At 34.1% G+C, this 22,126-nt stretch overlaps 1 protein-coding gene across 3 annotated transcripts in view; it reads left to right on the top strand.

The window, feature by feature from the left end:
- The first annotated feature begins 5,727 nt into the window (after positions 1 to 5,727).
- Positions 5,728 to 22,126, top strand: part of LOC105210268 (protein unzipped) — a 92,862-nt gene continuing 76,463 nt past the window's right edge. For 2 of the 3 annotated variants that reach the window (XM_054234850.1, XM_011181089.3), the window contains exons 1-2: positions 5,728 to 5,889; positions 10,330 to 10,493. The gene's annotated coding sequence lies outside the window, so the exon portion shown is untranslated. Of the gene's footprint in view, positions 5,912 to 10,329; positions 10,494 to 22,126 lie in introns of all 3 variants that reach the window. The other variant, XM_011181090.3, reaches the window with a different exon arrangement.

The following is a 22,126-nucleotide window of genomic DNA, read 5'->3' as shown; positions in this document are numbered from 1 at the left end:
CCAAGATTATGCAAAATATGTACTACTTTCCTTTCTTTTTTACTTTGTATATGTGTATTTGTAATATATATTATATTTGTGTATAAATTTGTTGTTAATTTGGTAGTTAATTTGTGTTAGTTGCGCTTTTGTCACCATTAATTGGCAGTTAGTCTTTAAATTTATTGTCAGCCACGCAGTGTACTGACTGCACGTATAATAAATTATCGTTAATTAATGGTTAGTAAAGTGCTAATAATTATTATAAAGAAAACATTAATTATGGCATAAATATCATATAAGTATAGACTGCGGGTCATTCGATAAATGTGTAACACTTTTGTAATGACAAGTTCTCGATTTATTGGAGAAGGATTTATGATGAAATGATATTAAGTAATAATTGATAAATAATCTGACTTTTAGCTTAAAAGAACAAAAACTTAAGGGTCTACATTATTCTCTCTACAAAAATTTCGACAGTTTTTTGTCTATTTAAGAAAATTTATTTTATAGACTTTTCTGGGGTTTTTCAATCTCATTATGTACTAATGATTTCTAAACGGATCTGGATTTATTTAGGTTCCGTCACTACATCTACAAGTTAATTCTTCTTCTTCTTGACTGGCGTAGACACCGCTTACGCGGTTATAGCCGAGTCCAAAACAGTGCGCCACGTATCCCTTCTTCTGGCAGTTTGGCGCCAATTGGTTATACCAAGCGAAGCCAGGTCCCTCTCCACCTGGTCCTTCCATCGGAGTGGAGTTCTCCCTCTTCCTCGGCTTCCACCAGCGGGTACTGCATCGAATACTTTCAGAGCTGGAGCACTTTCATCCATTCGAACAACATGACCTAGCCAGCGTAGCCGCTGTTTTTTTATTCGCTGGACTATGTCTATGTCGTCGAATAACACATACAGCTCATCGTTCCATCGTCTGCGGTATTCGCCGTTGCCAATGTTTAAGGGACCATAAATCTTCCGCAAAACCTTTCTCTCGAAAACTCCTAGTGCCGTCTCATCGGATGTTGACATCGTCCACGCTTCTGCACCGTAAAGTAGGACGGGAATGATGAGGGACTTGTAGAGTTTGGTTTTTGTTCGTCGAGAGAGGACTTTACTTTTCAATTGCCTACTTAGTCCATAGTAGCACCTGTTGGCAAGAGTGATTCTGCGTTGGATTTCCAGGCTGACATTGTTATTGCTGTTAATGCTGGTTCCCAGGTAGACGAAATTATCAACAACTTCAAAGTTATGACTGTCAACAGAGACGTGGGAGCCAAGACGCGAATGCGCTGACTGTTTGTTTGATGACAGGAAATATTTCGTCTTGTCCTCGTTCACCACCAGACCCACACGCTTCGCTTCCTTATCCAGTCTGGTTAATTACTAACCCACTAAAAGCTTTCTCGAAAACTCAAATGATTGGAACAATGTTTTAGACCAGGATCTACATGTATTGATCAGATGTGTAGTCAATCCAGTATATTCCTTTAAACGAAGTCGAAATTTTTATCAAAACTGATCATGTTTCGAGAATATCAATTGACCGACACATTCTATAAAACTATCTCCGATTAGTATATATATAGTTTTATACAGATATATGTTGATCCTTATATGAGATTCCGAGGATTCTGTCCTACCTTATCTCCTATATATCAGCTAAAAATCGTCTATTGAAAGATTCCATATTTTAGGCTAATAAATATGACCATAACTTTCAGAATACAAATTTAGATTATATATGGGTCTGGACATATCATAGGACCTAGTTCTATTGTTGTTTTGACTTATAAACATTTATCTGGTTGAAGGTGTTCCGTAAGGGATCGGCATATAGATATACATATATTATAGATAAAATTGTGGCTCCACAGTATAGTAATGCATTAAAATTGAGTCCACTAAAATTGATGTTATGTCCACTAATTGAGCTCAAAGTGTAGACAGCGCCTTACTTACGGGCAATTCCCCTATTTCAGTTTTTCGCACATAATTTTCATTTCATTATGTAATCGTTTTGCTGTGAAGCCCACTTTTTTTACAATTTTTTTACCCTCTTTTTTTACTTTTCCTCTTGCATTGGCGCCAGCAATTTGCACACGTTTTTGAATAAATTCCAAAACACAACGAGCGTTTAGTCGAAATACATAACCAGCAAATTGTGAAATACAAAAGCGATTATGAAATTGGCACTTGTGTGCAAGGACTAATGATTACATATACAAATACAAACACATACGCGGTACATATATTTTAATTTCTTTAATAACATACACTTAAGTTGATGCTGGAATTTCGTATGAAAGTCAATAAAACGGACTTACATACATATAAATATTTATGTATGTTCATATGTTTGTGTGTTGAGTAAAATACCCTGTAGGAATATTGCAGGGATGAAATTTTGTGAAGTCAGAAGGAGGGATGGAATACTTTGTATGCTTATAAAATAATTCTAAATTTAAAAAATATAAAATAATTATGACAATTCTAAATTCTGAAAATAAGTTAGAAAATTCTTTAAGGGTTAATGTTGACACAAATGTCTAAGATCGATATAAAAAAAATCGATTTAATCGACCAGTGCTTGACCCTAGAGACATCTATTGGAAAACGGCGGAAGCAAAGTTGTAGACCTAATAAATAATATTGCAAATTCAAAATTTTGAAAATTTATGATACTTTTATATTTGTCATTTATTAATATTTCTTTTTCAGTCAAAAATGTATGAAAAATGCAAAAGCTCTATTGAAAGCTTGTTAAAAAAAAAAAATATTTTATAAAATATAGAAAAATATTAGATATGATTTTAATTCACATAACTCTTCTATTTTTATTTATTTTATTATAATTACTTTTTCAGACCAAAAATTATTTAAAAAATACAAAAAGCTTTAGTGAAAGCTCTTCCAGCAGTCTCAATTCGTTTTATTCACTCCAATTGTATTTTTTTTGTCGCATATATGCATATCCTACTCTTATGTATAGATATATATTGATATTCATTTGTGTAGTTACATATATAACAAACTAACTGCATATGAATGCCCTTCTTTTTGGAACGTTGCCATACTTTGTGGCTTTGAATATTTATACTTCACTGCAATGCTATGTGTCTTTATATAGATATGTAGGTACATACATAAGCCTAAATTTGCAATTGTGTTATCCTTTTGTTGTTCAAGGAAGTTAACAATTGCTTGCTGCCAACAAGAGTTAGGCTTTTGCCATATTTCTTTGTCACGTGTTTGTATTGTAACGTGTTAAAGTGGTTATTTATCTGCATAGAACAACGATTAAATTTACATACATATATGCTTGAATATGTACAAAAGAATGTATCTATAAAATATAACAGTAACTATTTTAGATATTATACATATGCATATATTTATGTACTTCATTGTATTTCTGAAAGCAAAAACTTACTGCTGAAAATTTGCAGTAAAAAATAGAAAGTTTTTAGAAAGGCTTTTGCTTTTAACTATTATGATATTTTCATTATTTTATCGTTTTTCAAATCAAACTCTGAATAACCTAGATGTACCACGAAGAGGCCCACACAATGGACAAATTTGATTACTTAATTACTATCTCTCTTTTTCATACAATCAGGTAGATGTTCCGGACGGAGGATAAGAGAGACGGAGAGGATCACTGTCGGCAGCGGTTCTACGCCAAGCAAAACGCCGAAGAAGAACTAAGAATACTGGTGGGACTATATAAGCTCAGGAAACATCTACGCAACCGGGACTTGGTCTCATCAGAAACCTGCCGCTTCTGTGACATGGAGGCTGAAACTCTCCCTACACCCACAATTAGAATGTGTAGCACTTCACAGGAGCAAGATAATTGTGGGAAGTAGCAACCCAATTGAGGGGTGCATCGAATCCCTTACTCCTAGCATCATTAGAGTGTTGGGATTAATGGAGTTGATGTAGATATCGGGAGAACACAATAGACTACAGATCGCAGAGCATACCTCTATAATCAGTCTATTATATCTATCTTTTTTTAGAAACTAGGAATCATATAACAGTAAAAGTGACAAATAATTTTCCTACGATAGTCGGTTCTACGTAACCGAAACGGACCAGTATTTTTATTCCGAAACATCTTTCACGATATTTTAAGTTAATGAAAGTTTTAAGCGAAGTGGGAACCTTGCGAGACCACTATTGATGATGTGTATGTGGTTGAGGGTTGTTTCAAATCAATGGCAACATTTATTTGGGGTTTCTGAGCTTCAGCGTTGTTCTATTCTGTTCTCCGACCTCAAGAAAATATTCAATGGATAGGGTACTGATCGATCAATTAAGAGTTCTTCGAAAATGTTGCAAGTTTGAAGCAAAAAATTAACCATTTTAGAAAATGATATCGTAAAGTTGGAAAATCGCTACAATACGGCCCGTTCCATTTAAGTCGAACCGTTTGTTGTGGAAACGGCTGTCCTGTAGCATTGTTTGTTTTCTATCAACCCCAACAGAGTCAGAATATCTTCAAATTCTATACCAAAATCAATTAGACTGCAAAACCTATATTCCAAGCTCCATAAAAAGACTTAACAAGAGAAGGTCGTCTGTGGGACTTTAATTTTGACTTCAGACTGCTCAATGTGGTCCGTCCGTGAAGTCTGCAATTTATTACATTATTGGATATAAAACTGAACTCACTAATAGCGTTTTTAGACAGGAGCTAACCAGGCAACCAGCCTCTGCTCGATTAAAACGCTTATTCAGATGGATTTACCATACAAAATAAAATCTACATTTATTTTTAATTGAATTTTAATCGACTTGAAAATCAAATGCAACTCTGCAACAAAGACGTACGATATATGTTCTTTTTTTGCGATTGGCTGCATTTTTTGATAAAAGAAAAGCTATGGTAGATGTCGCTGCTAAAAATATTAATCAGCTGTTGAAACTTACCAACTTCTTATGAAAAGTAAAAACAAAAATGTATAACTGATCGGTTATCGAGTAGCCGGCAGTGTAAAAGGCAAAAAAGAGTTTCACAGTCAAATTTTTAATTGATCAATTAATTTGGCTGTATAAAAACCTTGTTTAAATTTTGAACTGATTCTTAATCTGTCAAATTTGAAATATTTGTCTTTTAGACTACCAGTCTTATACTTAAAGCAGTCAACGTTCATTATCTTATTCTTCTAACTGTTTTTTAAATAAATTTACTTATCAATTTCCGGTTATTCACAAAAATTTGTATGGCAATACCTCACCGGTTTTAATGCTTGTTAAACAGAGCTACAGGGTGTGACCAAAGGCATGAACTCCAAAATTAAGAACTGGGTGTTACCGAGTCAATGCTTTCTAATTTTTTTTTTAATTATTTGAGTACAGTTATCCAAATTTAAAAAAAAAAAATTTAAAAATATAGTACAATTATCAATCTTAAGCGTAATATTTTGTTTTCAGCCATATATATTATTATAAAAAACATATTTTTAATTTTTACAGGGTACACAAGAGTAAAAGTAAATTTTCAAGCAATCATCACTCTCTCGCATTTCATTGCCACAACGTTCCATTGAAAATGGTAAGCGCATGCGTTTGTTGTGTTGTTGTTGCTATTGCTGTACAGTGGTTGATTTTGCCACACAAACACAGACGTACAAACCACTGTCGAAGCCAGTTAAAAGCCCCAACCTCCCTACCACCGCGCCAACCCTACAAAGAGAGAGCCGAGCCGCTGGCTGGTTGGATTTTCGTGAGTGACGTCTTCAGTGTTTGCTGCGAATTCAATTCAACACCGACTTCGATACGAAACGGACGCGCGCGCGCTCTTACGCTGAATTTAACTGATTTAACTGAAAACGTAGTGAAAAATCTTACAATACTTGAAGTATATGTAGCAACAACTACAACCATAAATTAAGTATATACATGTATGTACATGGGTATTTGAGTGTGAGTGTTAATAGTGAAAAGTTTTGACTACGCTGAGTACGAAAAAAGAATTTGGAGAAAAGTGTAAATGCAAAATGTTGAATTAAAAAACGCTCAGTGCATATTGAAGTCTTCGAAATTTTGTGTGTTTTTCAACTGTGGTTTCGGATAATTGGCTTTCGGTGTGGCACAAAGTGGTCAAAGAAAGCGCAAAAGCAGTGAAAAAAGTGTATTTTTCGTGCTTCTGTGTGTTTGTTTGTGTTAAACTCCAAGCCAGCGTACTAAAAACAACAACAAAAACTCGGACTGCGAGTAAAGAGAAGACGCCGTCGCTTCCCATACTTCACAATGAAGGTCACAACGCCAGGCGCCTCTGACTCTGACCTGTCAACTGCCAAGCGGCAGCGTGGAGCCTAAAGCTTTTTGACTTCTAATTTTTTATACAAAACTGCTTTGTGAAAGGATTTGCTTACAGGAGTTGTTTACATTCTTATTTTTTTGGCTAATGTGTTGTTGTTGTTGAAAGTAACTGTAAATCACACACATGTATAACTACATATGTAAATATGTAGTGAAGTTCCTTGTAGGAGGATATGCAGCTCATACATGTGGATGTGTCTTCTCAAAGGAAACGGATAAAGGCAGACGGAAGCGTCGTCAGCGTCGCGCTGAATGCTTCACAGCCACTTAAATGCGCATTTTTGTGTGAAATTCCTGCAACAATCGCTTAAACGAGCGCAAACGTTTCACCTTTGTTTCCCTTGCCTTAATTTTTTTTTATAAATATTATTGTTGTTGTTGTGTGTTGCATGTGGTGGTTGCAAAAGGGGCATATTTCACATTTTCGCTGCGCTGGTGGTATGGTGGCAAGGCATTTGTATGCGCTCATTTGGAAAATAATTTGCAATCAAAATATGTTTGCTAAATATTTGTGTTGCGATTGATTGAAAATAAATAAAGAGAAAGCAACAGGGAGCAGAGGAGGTTAATGTAAAGTATGCGATAAGGATCATAAGTAGGAGGAAACAATAATCACTGAATTTCAAAAAATCAAAATAAAACTAATTAGGAAAAATTAAAGAAAAAATAAACTAAATTAAAAAATTAAATAAAATAAATTGATGAAAATTAATAATTTTATTAAAAAAAATATTAAAAATAATAAATAAGATAAATAAAATAAATGAAAATAAAATAAAATTAAAAAAAAAATTAAAATTAAAATTAAAATTAAAATTAAAATATTAAAATTAAAATTAAAATTGAAATTAAAATTAAAATTAAAATTAAAATATTAAAATTAAAATAAAACTAAAATTAAAATTAAAATTAAAATTAAAATTAAAATTGAAATTAAAATTAGAATTAAAATTAAAATTAAAATTAAAATTAAAATTAAAATTAAAATTAAAATTAAAATTAAAATTAAATTATATTAAAATAGGTCCACAAATTATAAAATACAAATAAATAAAAAAATTTATTCAAATTAGAAAATTGAAAAAAAAGTATTAAAATAACGAAATAAAATAATAAAAAATTAAATTAAAAATAATAAAAAAATAATAATCATTAAAATTTTCGCTATTTTAACAAATTAAAATTAAATATAATTAAATATAAATAATATAATTTAAAAATTAAACGAAAATAAGAATATTGATATGTAAAAGAAAAAAAATAGAATTTACAAAGTTTAATAAAATAAATTAAAATACATACTTAATGACATTATAAATTCATTAAAGTTGTGTGTTAAATAAATATTAGACAAATATTGATCCAGTCTAAAATGAAAAATCCTATAAATCGACAAAAAGTATAAATAAAGTATTTAAAAGTCCATATTTAGACCCTGAACAGGGTATATTAAGTTTGTCACGAAGTTTGTAACACCCAAAATGAAGTGTGGGAGGCCCTATAAAGTATATATATAAATGTAGAACTGAGTCGATTTAGCCATGTCCGTCTGTCTGTCTGTCTGTATATATACGAACTAGTCCTTCAGTTTTTAAGATATCGTTTTGAAATTTTGCAGATGTTATTTTCTCTTCAAGAATCTGCTCATTTGTCGGAACTGCCGATATCGAACGACTATATCATATAGCTGCCATACAAACTGAACGATCGGATTCAAGGGCTTGTATGGAAAACGTCCGCATTTTACAACATATCTTTACGAAATTTGGTGTGAGTTATTGCTCATAGAAATAATTTAATCTCCGAAAAAATTGTTCAGATCGGTTCACTATAGCAGATAGCTGTCATACAAACTGAACGATCGGAATCAAGGGCTGGTTTTTTACTTACTTTTTCATACGTCTTTAGATTTGCTTAAACACATAGTTACTAAAAGAAATCCACTTGTGAAGGATATATTAGCTTCGGTACAGCCGAAGTTAACGTTTTTTCTTGTTTAGCTTAAAATTATTTTAGTTTAGTAAAGAAAATATAGTTAAACCACAAAAACTCTACCTAATTGCATACTGCTCGTCTCTAGATAGTTTTATAATGATTTTCCCATATAATTTGAAGCGCCTAACAGCTCACAACTCAGAAGAAAAAATATGCACAAGCAAACCAATTAACCACATGACATCACAGTAGTTTAGCTATATATACTCACATAAATGTTTTGCTCTGTACATGTAACTAAATATTGATTTTCCATACATAATTGCCAGCACACAGTTTTTTTACGAGCAAGTAATTGCCGCTCCACACTGAAAAAATGTAATAAATTACAAAATTTCGTTTACTTTGTACTTAAAGCATAAAATTCGATAAAGTAAACAGAGCATGAGTGAGCAGCGTCAAGCTTGTGTTCGGCTTTGTGTTCTTATTTGTAACGGGTGATTTTTTTGAGGTTAGGATTTTCATGCATTAGTATTTGACAGATCACGTGGGATTTCAGACATGGTGTCAAAGAGAAAGATGCTCAGTATGCTTTGACATTTCATCATGAATGATGAAACGATCTGCCACAACGTCGAATTTTCAGTGAATGGGCCCTAGAAAAGTTGGCAGAAAATCCGCTTTTTTATCGACAAATTTTGTTCAGCGATGAGGCTCATTTCTGGTTGAATGGCTACGTAAATAAGCAAAATTGCCGCATTTGGGGTGAAGAGCAACCAGAAGCCGTTCAAGAACTGCCCATGCATCCCGAAAAATGCACTGTTTGGTGTGGTTTGTACGCTGGTGGAATCATTGGACCGTATTTTTTCAAAGATGCTGTTGGACGCAACGTTACGGTGAATGGCGATCGCTATCGTTCGATGCTAACAAACTTTTTGTTGCCAAAAATGGAAGAACTGAACTTGGTTGACATGTGGTTTCAACAAGATGGCGCTACATGCCACACAGCTCGCGATTCTATGGCCATTTTGAGGGAAAACTTCGGAGAACAATTCATCTCAAGAAATGGACCCGTAAGTTGGCCACCAAGATCATGCGATTTAACGCCTTTAGACTATTTTTTGTGGGGCTACGTCAAGTCTAAAGTCTACAGAAATAAGCCAGCAACTATTCCAGCTTTGGAAGACAACATTTCCGAAGAAATTCGGGCTATTCCGGCCGAAATGCTCGAAAAAGTTGCCCAAAATTGGACTTTCCGAATGGACCACCTAAGACGCAGCCGCGGTCAACATTTAAATGAAATTATCTTCAAAAAGTAAATGTCATGAACCAATCTAACGTTTCAAATAAAGAACCGATGAGATTTTGCAAATTTTATGCGTTTTTTTTTTTAAAAAGTTATCAAGCTCTTCAAAAATCACCCTTTACAAGCGCGCCTTGCCTTTGCCTGCCACCCTGTATAAATGCCGCCCCATACAATTACTGCATGCGCCTTCTGCCCAGAGCCTGGTCAGCCAGCCCAGCCTGTTGGCCGCTCTGTCGCGTCCTACTTTGTTGTACTCGCATTTGGCTGCACTCTGTGGCTCGCTTGCCTTTGTAGTTGATCCTTTGCAAACAACAAGTACAAATTTTCCTAGCAGCGGTTACTTCAGGGCATTGGCCGCACAACGCGTCGCCATTCATTTATTTTATTTTATTTACTCTTCTTTTTTTGTTTTTGTGTTTTTTTTTTTGTTTTTTAGGGTTTTTTATTGCTAAGGCATTGTTGTTGTTTATGTCGTTTTAATTTTCCTTTTACAAACTTTTGTATACTCACAATTTTAAGTGAGCTTTTCATTTTCTTTTACTTTGTTGCCACTTTAAGTGCTCTGAATTATTTATTATTGTGTAACAAAATAGAAAGAAAGTAAATACCAACAACAACAATTACATAAAACATTCATGTAAGACGTCTTCTCTTTAACTCGCTGCGTTAATATTTTAAAGGGAACAGTTGGCTACAAAATGTCCCTCTTTTATTGTAAAAACGTAATTTTTTTGTTTTTGTTATTCAAATTTCATCCTTTTTTATGTCTTTGTGCCAGTTGTAACATTCAATTAGTGTAATAAAAGTGCTTTTATTGCGCATTTATATTGAAGCTGTTGTAGACTCGAGCATTTTTTTGCAAAGAAAAAAAACCTAACCAAACAGAGGAATTTTTCAGTAGTTTGAACGTGTATTGAAAACTGTATTTTCTAGTTATTAGAGGTAAGTGAATATTCATTACTTTATACTCATTAATATAATTAAAATAGAATTACAGTGAATTATAATGAAAATGTAATTTTGTTATAATTTATTGAAAGTGGATGAGAGAGAGAGAGAGACATTCATTTTTTATAATTTTTAATCTTTATACATATTTTAATTTACTGTAATCTGTTTCGACTTGCAAAACATTTCGCAAACCTTTCTAAAATGACCTCCAAGAGTATAAATTAACACAAATACACAACCTTACTGCCAATTCTTGCTCTCTAAATACAAATTCCAATTGAATTTGACACCATCAAACGTTTGCTGACGTCACTTTAGCAAATGTTTAGCATCTGTCACTAGGATATTTGAAAGTAACCTAGTTCATATTTTTATAGAGTCTCTCAGAGAGACCGTAACAATAACTTATAATATAATCGTGGAATTATACTACGAATTTACCAAAAAATAATCAATTAAAAATGATTTCCCTAATTTTCATTATTCATTAATATGATCATAAGAGGGGTCTATGAAATGAAGATTATAGTTTTCTAACCTTCTGAATTTATAAATGCCTGATGAATCATCTCTTCCATATAGCGTATAAATCTAGATCAGTCAAGTTCTCTTAACCACAACATTAACTGGTATGGATTGTGAAGCCTTATTTTACATGCTAATCTATAATTATTCAGACATGTGCATTTAAATATTATCGGATAAACAGAATTTACTTCAAGTTTCAGGTAGCTTTAGCTCTGCTTACGTCTGTTACGTTGTATTGTTACATAGTCTATACATTAAGCGAGGGCATCATAATGCCCATACTCAGTCCATTTTGGTGCAGTTTCTAGATACCCTAAATATTCCCAAATATTGTTTTTTGATATTTTTTTAGACGTGTGGTTTTCAATAAAGAAATCCTTTTTTCGGCTTTGGACTTTTTGACATCTGTTATAGGTCTACAACTTTGCTTCTGCCGTTTTTATACCCTGAACAGGGTATATTAAGTTTGCCACCCAGAAGGAAGCGTCGGAGGCCCTATAAAGTATATATATAAATGATCAGTATGTTGAACTGAGTCGATTTAGCCATGTCCGTCTGTCTGTCCGTCCGTCCGTCCGTCTGCATGTCTGTATATATACGAACTAGTCCTTCAGTTTTTAAGATAGCGTTTTGAAAATTTGCAGATGTTATTTTCTCTTCAAGAAGCTGCTCATTTGTCGGAACTGCCGATATCGGATCACTGTATCATATAGCTGCCATACAAACTGAACGATCGGAATCAAGGGCTTGTATGGAAAACTTCCGCATTTTACTACATATCTTCACGAAATTTGGTGTAAGTTATTGCTCATAGTAATAATTTAATCTCCGAAAAAATTGTTCAGATCGGTTACGTATATAACCTTAATGTTTGTAGCAAACAACCCGGCTAAAAAGAATTAGTAAAATGTTTTCTTTTTTTCTACTTACTTTTTCTTACGTCTTTAGATTTGCTTAAACACGTATTTACTAAAATAAATGCACCTGTGAAGGGTATATTAGCTTCGGTACAGCCGAAGTTAACCTTTTTTCTTGTTTTTTTGTAAATTTAAGGCTTTTTTCACTTAGGACAGCCTCACCGTACGTATCCGAAAGCATTCGATGAGCTTCAGCCGCCCTTTTCTTGGAATTTAAAAAGAAAAGCAAAATTTCCCGCAAATGTCGAGAATTCGGCTCAAAAAGTGACATTCTCAGTTGTGAATAAGTTTGGGATGCAAAAAGATCTCTACAAATATTTTGTTGGGTTAATGATGACACAAATGTCCAAGATCGATATTAAACGATTTAATTGACCAGTGCTTGACCCTAGAGACATCTAATTGAAAACGGCGGAAGCAAAGTTGTAGACCTAATATTTGATTTATGCTCCGTTTGGCTTGCCAATTCATAATAGACGCCGGAACAACGTTTATTGAGGACACACTGTCTCGAAAATTGGTCCTCTCAGCTGGAATTTATTCGAACCAGCCGTGGCAGTTACTTTCTCGAAATCATTTTTTTAAAACATAAAGTCGAAACTTTAGTTTTGCATATATTAGCTTCCGTATCAATTTCTGAGAGTAGTATTGGATTACAACCCAGTCAATTGCTTAAAGATCTTATCAAACTCATATTTTACAATATACATATTTTGAGGAGAGTGCGCCTAAGAGTACTCAGTTGTTTTTATCACATATTTCCTGAAGGTTCCATGGTGTGAGTAAATACCGGCGATACTCTAATATGTTACTTTCAACGCCTGTTGCCTATTACTGGGTCGTCATGGTCGTCATCTACACACTGTCAAAGGTGGGTTAGCTTCACGTAAATCTAACTAATCTAAACAAGCTTGGAGTATCCATTATGTGGCACATGATATACCTTTTAAGAATTTAAAATACATTGCAAAAAGGATAAGAAAGCTTGTACAATACCCTCATATAATCTAATTTTAACTCACAAAGCCATAAGTGATAAGTGTAGTGTAAGCGCCATCAAAGAACCGAAGAGGCAACGAAGGTGACAATAATCGATTGAATTAAAGCAACATTGTGCAAGAGTTAACGGAAAAAAATAATTGCAAAAGCAGAAGGCGCAGGAAAGCGTGTAAAGAGGCTATGTTAGAGCGCTTATGTAGCGTCAAGGGTATACAGGTGTATACAGACTCATTAAATTAACGGTAAACAGTAAGCAAGTGCAGAGTGCAGCAAGTGTTGTTAACCTCACAAAGTACATATATACATACATACAAACATATATATATATATATGAGTCTATATATATTTATGCCCACCGGTTGTATGCAGTAAATAAATTCATGTGATGCGCTTGAAGTTTTAAAACCCGGTCGGTCTCTGCCTGTTCGTATGTACATATGTATGCGTGTTGGGGGGCGTAAAAACACAGGTATTCCCAAAGGATGTGCGACAAAATGTCACAGACGCAACACAGCACAGCAACGGTAGACACACTTTTTGGGCGATGACGGAGAGTTTGGGCGAAGTTCGGCTGAAACAGCGTTAGCCAGACGTGCCGGCAAGTTGTTAAACGACTGTCGCTTCAACAACCGTGAGCAGTGAGTTGGAGTTGCATGTAAACAAGACAACATAATCAAAAAGTTCGGCAACCAAAAACCAGCATAACTAAAGCCTCGGCTGATGCACGAGCAACAAGGACCAGAAACGTGTAAATAAAATGTAATAAAAGACAAAAAAGAATTCGGGATAAAATATATACTTACATACATGAAAGTACATATTTACTTACTGAGCGGCAAGCCGGAAATATTGCGTAGTGTTTTGTGTGGGACTAACGAAGGATATTCGGCAAGCGAAGCAAAACTCATTACGCAGCCCAATTGTTGAAGGGCACATGTATGCACGTGACAAGCGCTCTCTCTAATACCCCTAAGGAAAAGGACAAGAAGCAGGGACAAATGCATACAAATGAACAAAGATATAGAAAAGTTTGCATTTCCTTCGAGTTTCTTAAGAAGTTCGCTCGCCCTTTGTGCGAGACACAGAAGAAAGTAACTCACCCTTTGATGTGTCGCAGTCGTCGGATGGGTATGACAGGGATTACATAGCGTGGAAAATTGAAATTATCCTGTAATTACGATGCCATCCGCACTGTGCGAAATTCGCGTTAGCGGAAAGGTATTGATTTTGTATATTTATACATATTTTGGGGTGCTTGCAGATTTATGTTGTAGTGGAATCGAATGAGAAATGAAATAAATTTAATTCGTTTTAGTTGCCAAACGAGGCTAATAAAATTGAGAGTTATATATGGTATATTTATTTATATATGCTTTGATGGCTACAGGTTGTTAAGCCGAGGTATTCGGTTAGGTATTATAATATTAAGTAGCTAAAAACATCTACTTTGTAGAATATTTTATACATGATTCTATTAAGCTGGTAAGCAGCTGTATTCGTTGCTGCCTTACTACGTTTACTATGCTTTTTGAAGATTTTCATTCAAGTACTTATCCGATTATAATTGAAATCACATGTTACTGTAGATGAAAAAGTCCTCATGATATACGCAACTCTGGCAGCTTCTTCTTTGCCCAGACCATTTTCGAGTACATATTTTATGCGACCTTTTCAACAAATTTTCTTTTCACTTCTGCTTTAATTTTTAAGATTGTTTCAAGTCAGATGAGATATAAAAACCTGTAAAAGCTTGAGTTTTAAACTATCTATAGATTTCCTAGCTTGGCTCCGACTTTTAGGTCATTATACAACTATTCTTGGGGTTCTTATTCGAACTATCATATTTTCTCATATTTCAAAATTTATTTCTGACTTATCTAGATACTCTCGATTACTAGTGGGGTTCTTGGTCTATGAAGATTAGACTCACACGAAAAAGAATTTCTGAAAAACCTTCATGCGAGGACTTCTTTTGTCAATGGATTTGATATCATCTGAGTTGGGTAAACACTTTATCGATATGGAGAAATACTAAGCTCCTCTGATAAAAGATAAACTATCCGAAAAATATAAAGTTCTAAAATTTTGGAGTTACCGTCAGACGTATTAATCCATAATCATGTGAAAAGCTTTTAAAAATGGTTCGGTGAAACAAACCCTCCTTATAACATAAAAAACGGAAATGATAACAATTTGAGTTAGTCTCTCTACGACCTATTGTAAGGCTGGATCAACGGATGTTTGATATATATTACTATAAAACCTGGAGTTTATTTTCGAATGCCTTATAATGTCTTAGGTGAAAATACGAACGGCTAAATAAAAGGATGCAACGAGTATTTTTAGTTTTTTTTAAGTCATATCTATATTCTAGAAACCCTCCATCAATTCTCTAAAAAGTAGATCAATTCTTCCGCTTAACCTGTGTTTTGAACTTATATCTCTCTCTATTCATTTGGTAAAATTCTTATGTTTAAATTCCGTTTAAGGATACTATTATAGATCTATGATATTCTTGAATATACTTTAGCTGGTTAAAGCCAGCTTTAGAGTACAGAGAATGAGTGAAGAAGAAATGGTTAGATGATAAGTTTTTTGGGAACTTTGTTGGAAAAATTGTCTCTTTCCGCGAAAGCTTTGATGACTGAGTTTAAAGCTTTGAGGTACTGTTCTATGAGGAGGTTTTGATCTTATAACAAGAATATATGTTAGGCTCATTTAAATTAAGTGCAATCTTTCATTTTTGAAAAACTGTAACACTAGTTCTTCGTTCGCTGACAAAATCAGGTTTTCCGAGACCTTTACATATTTAATATTGGCTTCGATAGATTTTTATTCCCTGAACAGGGATATTAAGTTAGTCACGAAGTTTGTAACAACCAGAAGTAAGCGTCTGAGAGCCTATAAAGTATATATAGAAATGATCAGTATGTTGAACTGAGTCGATTTAGCCATGTCCGTCTGTCTGTATATATACGAACTAGTCCTTCAGTTTATAAGATATCGTTTTGAAATTTTGCAGATGTTATTTTCTCTTCAAGAAGCTGCTCATTTGTCGGAACTGCCGGTATCGGACCACTATATCATATAGCTGCCATACAAACTGAACGATCGGAATCAAGGGCTTGTATGGAAAACTTCCGCATTTTACTACATATCTTCACGAAATTTGGTGTGAGTTATTATTCATAGAAATAATTTAATCTCCGAAAAAATTGTTCAGATCGGTTCACTATAGCATATAGCTGCCATACAAACTGAACGATCGGAATCAAGGGCTTGTATGGAAAATTTTCGCATTTGACTTGGTACCTTCATGAAATTTGACATGGATTACTGCTTAAGGTAATAATATAATCTACGAAGAAATTGTTCAGATCGGTTAACTATATAACCTTAATGTTTCTAGCAAACAACCCGGCTAAAAAGAATTAGTAAAATGTTTTCTTTTTTTTACTTACTTTTTCTTACGTCTTTAGATTTGCTTCAACACATAGTTACTAAAAGAAATGCACCTGTGAAGGGTATATTAGCTTCGGTACAGCCGAAGTTAACGTTTTTTCTTGTTTTTATTGAGCTTATCTCTCTAACTATCTTTTATTAGTAAACACCTCGATCTTCTTTTGAAGCAAACTTTATACGTAATAGTGAATACCACTATTTACTTTTGGAACATTAACTGTGCTCTGAAGTTTCAAATAATCCGCGATTCGAACTCATTTAAAATTCAACACTTTGTAAAGAGAATTCGCATGCTAAAATCGTCTGCGATAACAATGTTAAAATAAACAAGCAACGAAAAACGAACGGTGCTAATAAAAACAACAACACAAATTTTCGAAAAAGTTGTGTGACTTGCCTGGAACAACATATACAACATATGTACTAACTAAGTGTATGCTACTTGGTGCCGGCATATTGACATTCAGGCAGAGGTACACAACATTTTTGGTAATGAAAACAAGAGCGTAACTGAAGACTCTACACACAGACATACATACACATATTCACAAAAGCATAGCGAACATGTGGAATTTTTCATGGTTAACTGAATGAGCTTCAACGCTGCCAGCACGTTTCTTGACTTTGTTCTTCTCATGTCGCTTATGTTGCTACTACTGTTGTTGTTGTTGTTTTCGTAAAGCTGTTAAATTTGTTCCACCTCCGTCGGGCTGGTTTGAGGTTTCAGCAATTGCCATTTTTTGTACACTCTTTATCTTTATTTCGGTTTATTTCTTTATGTGCGCCGCTGACTGATCTCTTTAGCGAAATGGGCGCTGCAGAAGTCGCTGCCTCATTTACCACGGCTTTTTATATACACTTCTGTATACACACACATATATGTGTACATGTGTATGTTTGGCATTTATGACTGCCTTTTTGTAACATTTGTTCGCTATTGTTTTCTTCATATTTGTGTACGCTGGCGTCACTCCACCGCCGTCGTCACTGTCGCCCGCCTTGTGGCATGCTTCAACATTGACTTTGCTGGCGACTTAAGTCACTGGCTCACTTTGTGTGGGCAGCAAAAATAAAAACAGTATGACACAAAAAGCAATGATAAATGGAATTATCATAAAAACAACAAAAAAGTATGCTGCTGCTGATGTCACAAATAATAAATAAATAAGTGAAAGGTAGAAATAGAAATGAAACAATAATAAGTAGACGTCTAAACACTGGCTCAGACTAATATTTGTGCATAAATATTTGATTTCGAACAAATGCGACAAATGATGTTTGTTGTGTGTTTTGGTGTGTTTATCGAAATTGGTTGGAAGTTTGGAGGACCAGTCCAAGAACGTAAAAAGTGAAGTCATGCCAATATATGGTTAAAGAAAAGTACTACAGAATTTATAAAAGCTATTTTATATGAAAAGCTGTCCAATACGATGAAAGCTTTCATGACACTTTGCAGTACTGAAACTAAAAAAGTATTGCAGATCATAAAATCTAAAAATTAATGAGATTAAAATAACAATAAAAGCTTGTCAAAACGGTGAAAGCTTTGATATTGTAGCTTTTATGGATTATTATTTATATGAAGGCCTTAATACTTTGGTTTTAAATTGTTTTTAGCTAGTAAAAATTATTACCGAATTTTTTAATCATAAAAATAATGAAAGCGCTTGTGAAAGCTTCTTACTTTTTATGATTTATACTTTGTGGGTATTGTGAAACGATTTTAAGTATCCAAGTTTTCAAGAGGAGTAGAAAATAAACTTTTAATGATGAAAGCTCTATTGAAAGCTTCCTAATTTTTAGTGAGTTACTCATTGTTTGTACTGCAAAAAGGTTTTTTTTTCGAGAGAGCTCGTCTCATTTTACTTTCTAGTGATTTCTACATAGTGCGTACATGAAACATTTTAAGTACCCGAGTTTTCAGGAGAGGTAGAAAATAAAATTTTAGTGGTGAAAGCTCTTGCGAAAGCTTTCTACTTTTTAGTGTAGGAATCAAATTTGTTGGTGCTGTAAAAAGATTTTTAGTACTCGAGCTTTCGAGCGCATCAGTAAAAAACATTTTGTGATGAAAGCTCATATGAAAGCTTCTTGCGTAAAGCTCTAGTCATTACTAGATAATTGAAATAAAACGTTAGTGTGTGGATAAAGATTTTTAAATTCTCATGAATTTTGGAAGAAAGTGTTCGTAGTACCAATGCAAGTTGGCTTTCACATAAATTTTAACAACTGAAATCACTAAACAAGTGATTTCAGAGACCCATTAGTATTTCTCACAGTTTATATCGAAAAATGTCTTTCCACAATTTGTTTTCATTTAATATTTTATGTATTTTTCTAGATTACTCAATCATTTTTTTATTGATATATTCATAAAGTTGTAGAAAAAATTACCATTAATGGATTTCATAAATATTGAAATTATTTTTCACTACAAATAACTCCGAAAAACACCACTCAATAATCCTCCAACTAACAAACATACATATTTATGAGCGCAATAATATTCATTCCATTTGAAATTATACTTCCGTGTCGTAGTGTAACTCCCACTTTCCAGCGAAATATTTGTCCTTGCTCCTTTTAGTCCTCTGTGCCTTTATGTGTTCGTTTGTGCTTGTGCTTCTATTATCCTTCTCCATTTCGCCCATTTTATGCGAATATCGCTGCTCATCGTTTTATAACACGCGACATTGAGTGTCATTAAATTGGCGCCAAACGGCGGAGTTACTGGCAAGCAACACAACCTCAAGTAAATAACTGTACACTGGTGTATGTAGGTATGTAAGTGTGGCAACAAGGACATACTGAGTTTATATGTTTAACAAAAAACAACAACAATAATAACAACATACAGTGTAACAAGCACGTCAGCAGGTCTGCCCTTCAAAGCTTTATGAATATGAAGAAAATATGTGCGGTGAATCCTTATTGAAAATACCTTAACTGTTAGTGTTTATTGGTGTGTTGTAAGATTGTCTAGGGTTGCCAACTGTGTCACAAATAATATGAAAGTGTGCATAAGTTGGTGGTAAAGTGGCTTCGTTAGTGCGTTTATATGTACTATTTTTTGCTGTTTTTTACTACTTTTATTGTTGTTGTTAATTTTTAATGTTGTTGCTGTTGTTTTTGTAGCATTTTTTACTTGCTGGGGTTAGTAAATATGCTGGCATATATTATTATTATGCGCGAAAATCAAATAAGGATACGCTTGGTAGGGCTGAAATATTGTGTTGAGAAGGAGAAAGCGAGAGAAAATCATATTGAAAATTTGATTATATTTATTTTGATTTTTTTTCTACAGTAACGTGCAAAAAAACAACAAATGTCAAACGTCTAGAATATTTAAAAAATAGAAAGCGGAAAAAGAGAGGGAAACAACTCCATGTGTTCTGCTCTGAAATCAGCTATGCCGCCGCGGATTAGCGCCAGCTCAGCGATATGCACGCATATCCTTGGCACTTGCCAGCAGCTTGTTTGGTGGTTGCTGTTGTTACTTCAACGGCGGTGCGTGTAATTTTTGGCAGCGTCGGCAAAATGAGTCATCGCAGAGCGAATGGTAGAAGCAAACAAAACAAAAAAAAGTAGTCGACTAGCTTAGAGGGGTGAGCAAGGAAAGAAGAATTGAACTAATACATTTTGATGGCGAAGAGAGATAGGATAGGATACGAGGAATTGTGGGCGTAGTGCACACCCACTGCCATTGTGGCAGCTGAAAGCAGATGCGTCATCATACGCATAGATAAACATATCTAAAAAGAGACACACGAATACATATTTATACACATTGGAGGTGTGTTCAAAAAATAACAGGAATTTTAAAATTAAATTTGTCAAAATGTTTTTCTTGTGTTAATATATAGACATGGCGCCGTATGATTTTTTACTATTTCCAAAAATAAAGAGTATCTTAAAGGGCCGAGGTTTTACAAGCAGAATACGAGAAATCGCTGAAAGAGCCAAAGGCTATTCCAAGAAATCGAGTTTGAGAAGTGTTTCGATGATAGGAAGGAGCGCTGGCATAAATGCAAAATATCGATTGTGGACTATTTTGAAGGCGATAACATTAATTGAGACGAATGAATATTTTTTTTCAGAAATATTAAAATTCCCGTTATTTTTTGAACACACTTCGTGTGAGTACAAAGGCATAAATTCATAACCCGCGACCTTTGTTTTTGCAGAAAGCTTAACTTTTTCATTTATTTTGTTGTTGTTGTTGTTTTGTTCGCAACTCCGCATTGTGGAGCCAGCAAAGTAATAAATTTTATTTTCCGCAGCACCATTGAAATCGCTGAATGCCATCAGGTCAATAAAAAAGGAAGTTAAAATAGGAAATTGGTATGAAAAGTTAGTAACGATAACGGCAAGAGAAACAACAACAACTACAGGAATATCAATAACAAAAGTGCCAACAACAACAATAGTAACAAAAAATAACAACAACAAACTGGGCCGCCAGAGAAATTTGTCATTAAGCTACTGTCACGTGGTCGTCCCACCGCAAAACAGGCGCAGGCATGCAGCAACACAACTCTGTGCTGACACATTTCTATAACTGTATTTATATATGTGTGGGTGTGACATTTAGACGACGCCACAGTACGCCTGGACTGACCGACAGCGTCTGGCAGTCTTTATTGTTCCATCGCCAGCATTGTTTTTTGACAGTTCTATTAACAGTATGTCATGTTTTTGTTGTAAAACACACACACCCACACACACACCTAAACATATGTTTTTGGTGAATCCTTTGTTTGCCTTTCGTGTTGTCGTAGGTTTTAGTCCAAAAAAGTAATTTTATGTCTCTCTTAATAGTTTGGCTACTGCGTTGTTATAAGTTCCCAATTTGTTATTCCGTTCATTTGTTTTATTATTGTTTTTCGTTTATTTTTGCCTTCGTGACATATTTCAGCGCCCACCACCTTCCGCCTTACTTGCTTAGCTCACATTTTGTTCGTTAAATAACGCGTTGGCGACTTAATTATATGGAAATCGTAAAAAATTTATACTTAAATTTATTTCGAGCAAAAGTGTGTTATTGGAGCAATCGATAGGCGTATAGTTAATTAGCAACATAGTATATAAGGTGCGGGCGCCTAAAAGTAGTCTACTCCAACTCATCTTAAATATGCATATTTTATGTGGGTAATAAAGGTTGTGCGAGTAATAAAAGCGAAAAATCGAAATAATTCCAATTATTTTCTGGCATTAGAAAGCAATTAAAAAGGTATATACATATGTATATACATATTTATACCTAGAAACAAGCATACATCCAGGGTACAGAAAATGGTTGGCACTACTGCAATATTACTTGCTTGATCATATATTTCATAATCACTAAATATTACAATATTGTCCACAAATATTGTTATATTTTTCAGAAACTGGCGCACTCTATTGAGCTTTTGATTTTAGCTCAATGGTATCTACGCCTTAATGTATGCTACAAAATGATAATATTCAGCTTTCACTCCCGAACAATCCAAAACTAAATAATTCACTGACAATGACATATAAATTTAGAGCGGTTCCTTAAATGTATGCCTAGAACCCTATATGGAAATGCCAGATCGTCGGAAAGACGAGCATAAATTACCTCAGACTTTGGAAAACTTAACTCAATTTAACGATTTTTTTCTCAGTACTTCAGTAAGAAATGCCTGTGTTTAAAAATCAGAAGCAAAAATTCTTGATAAGCAGATTTACAAAATAAGT

Source organism: Zeugodacus cucurbitae, chromosome 6 (assembly GCF_028554725.1).
Source record: "Zeugodacus cucurbitae isolate PBARC_wt_2022May chromosome 6, idZeuCucr1.2, whole genome shotgun sequence".
Lineage (NCBI taxonomy): Eukaryota > Metazoa > Arthropoda > Insecta > Diptera > Tephritidae > Zeugodacus > Zeugodacus cucurbitae.
This window is presented reverse-complemented; position numbering and strand designations above follow the sequence as displayed.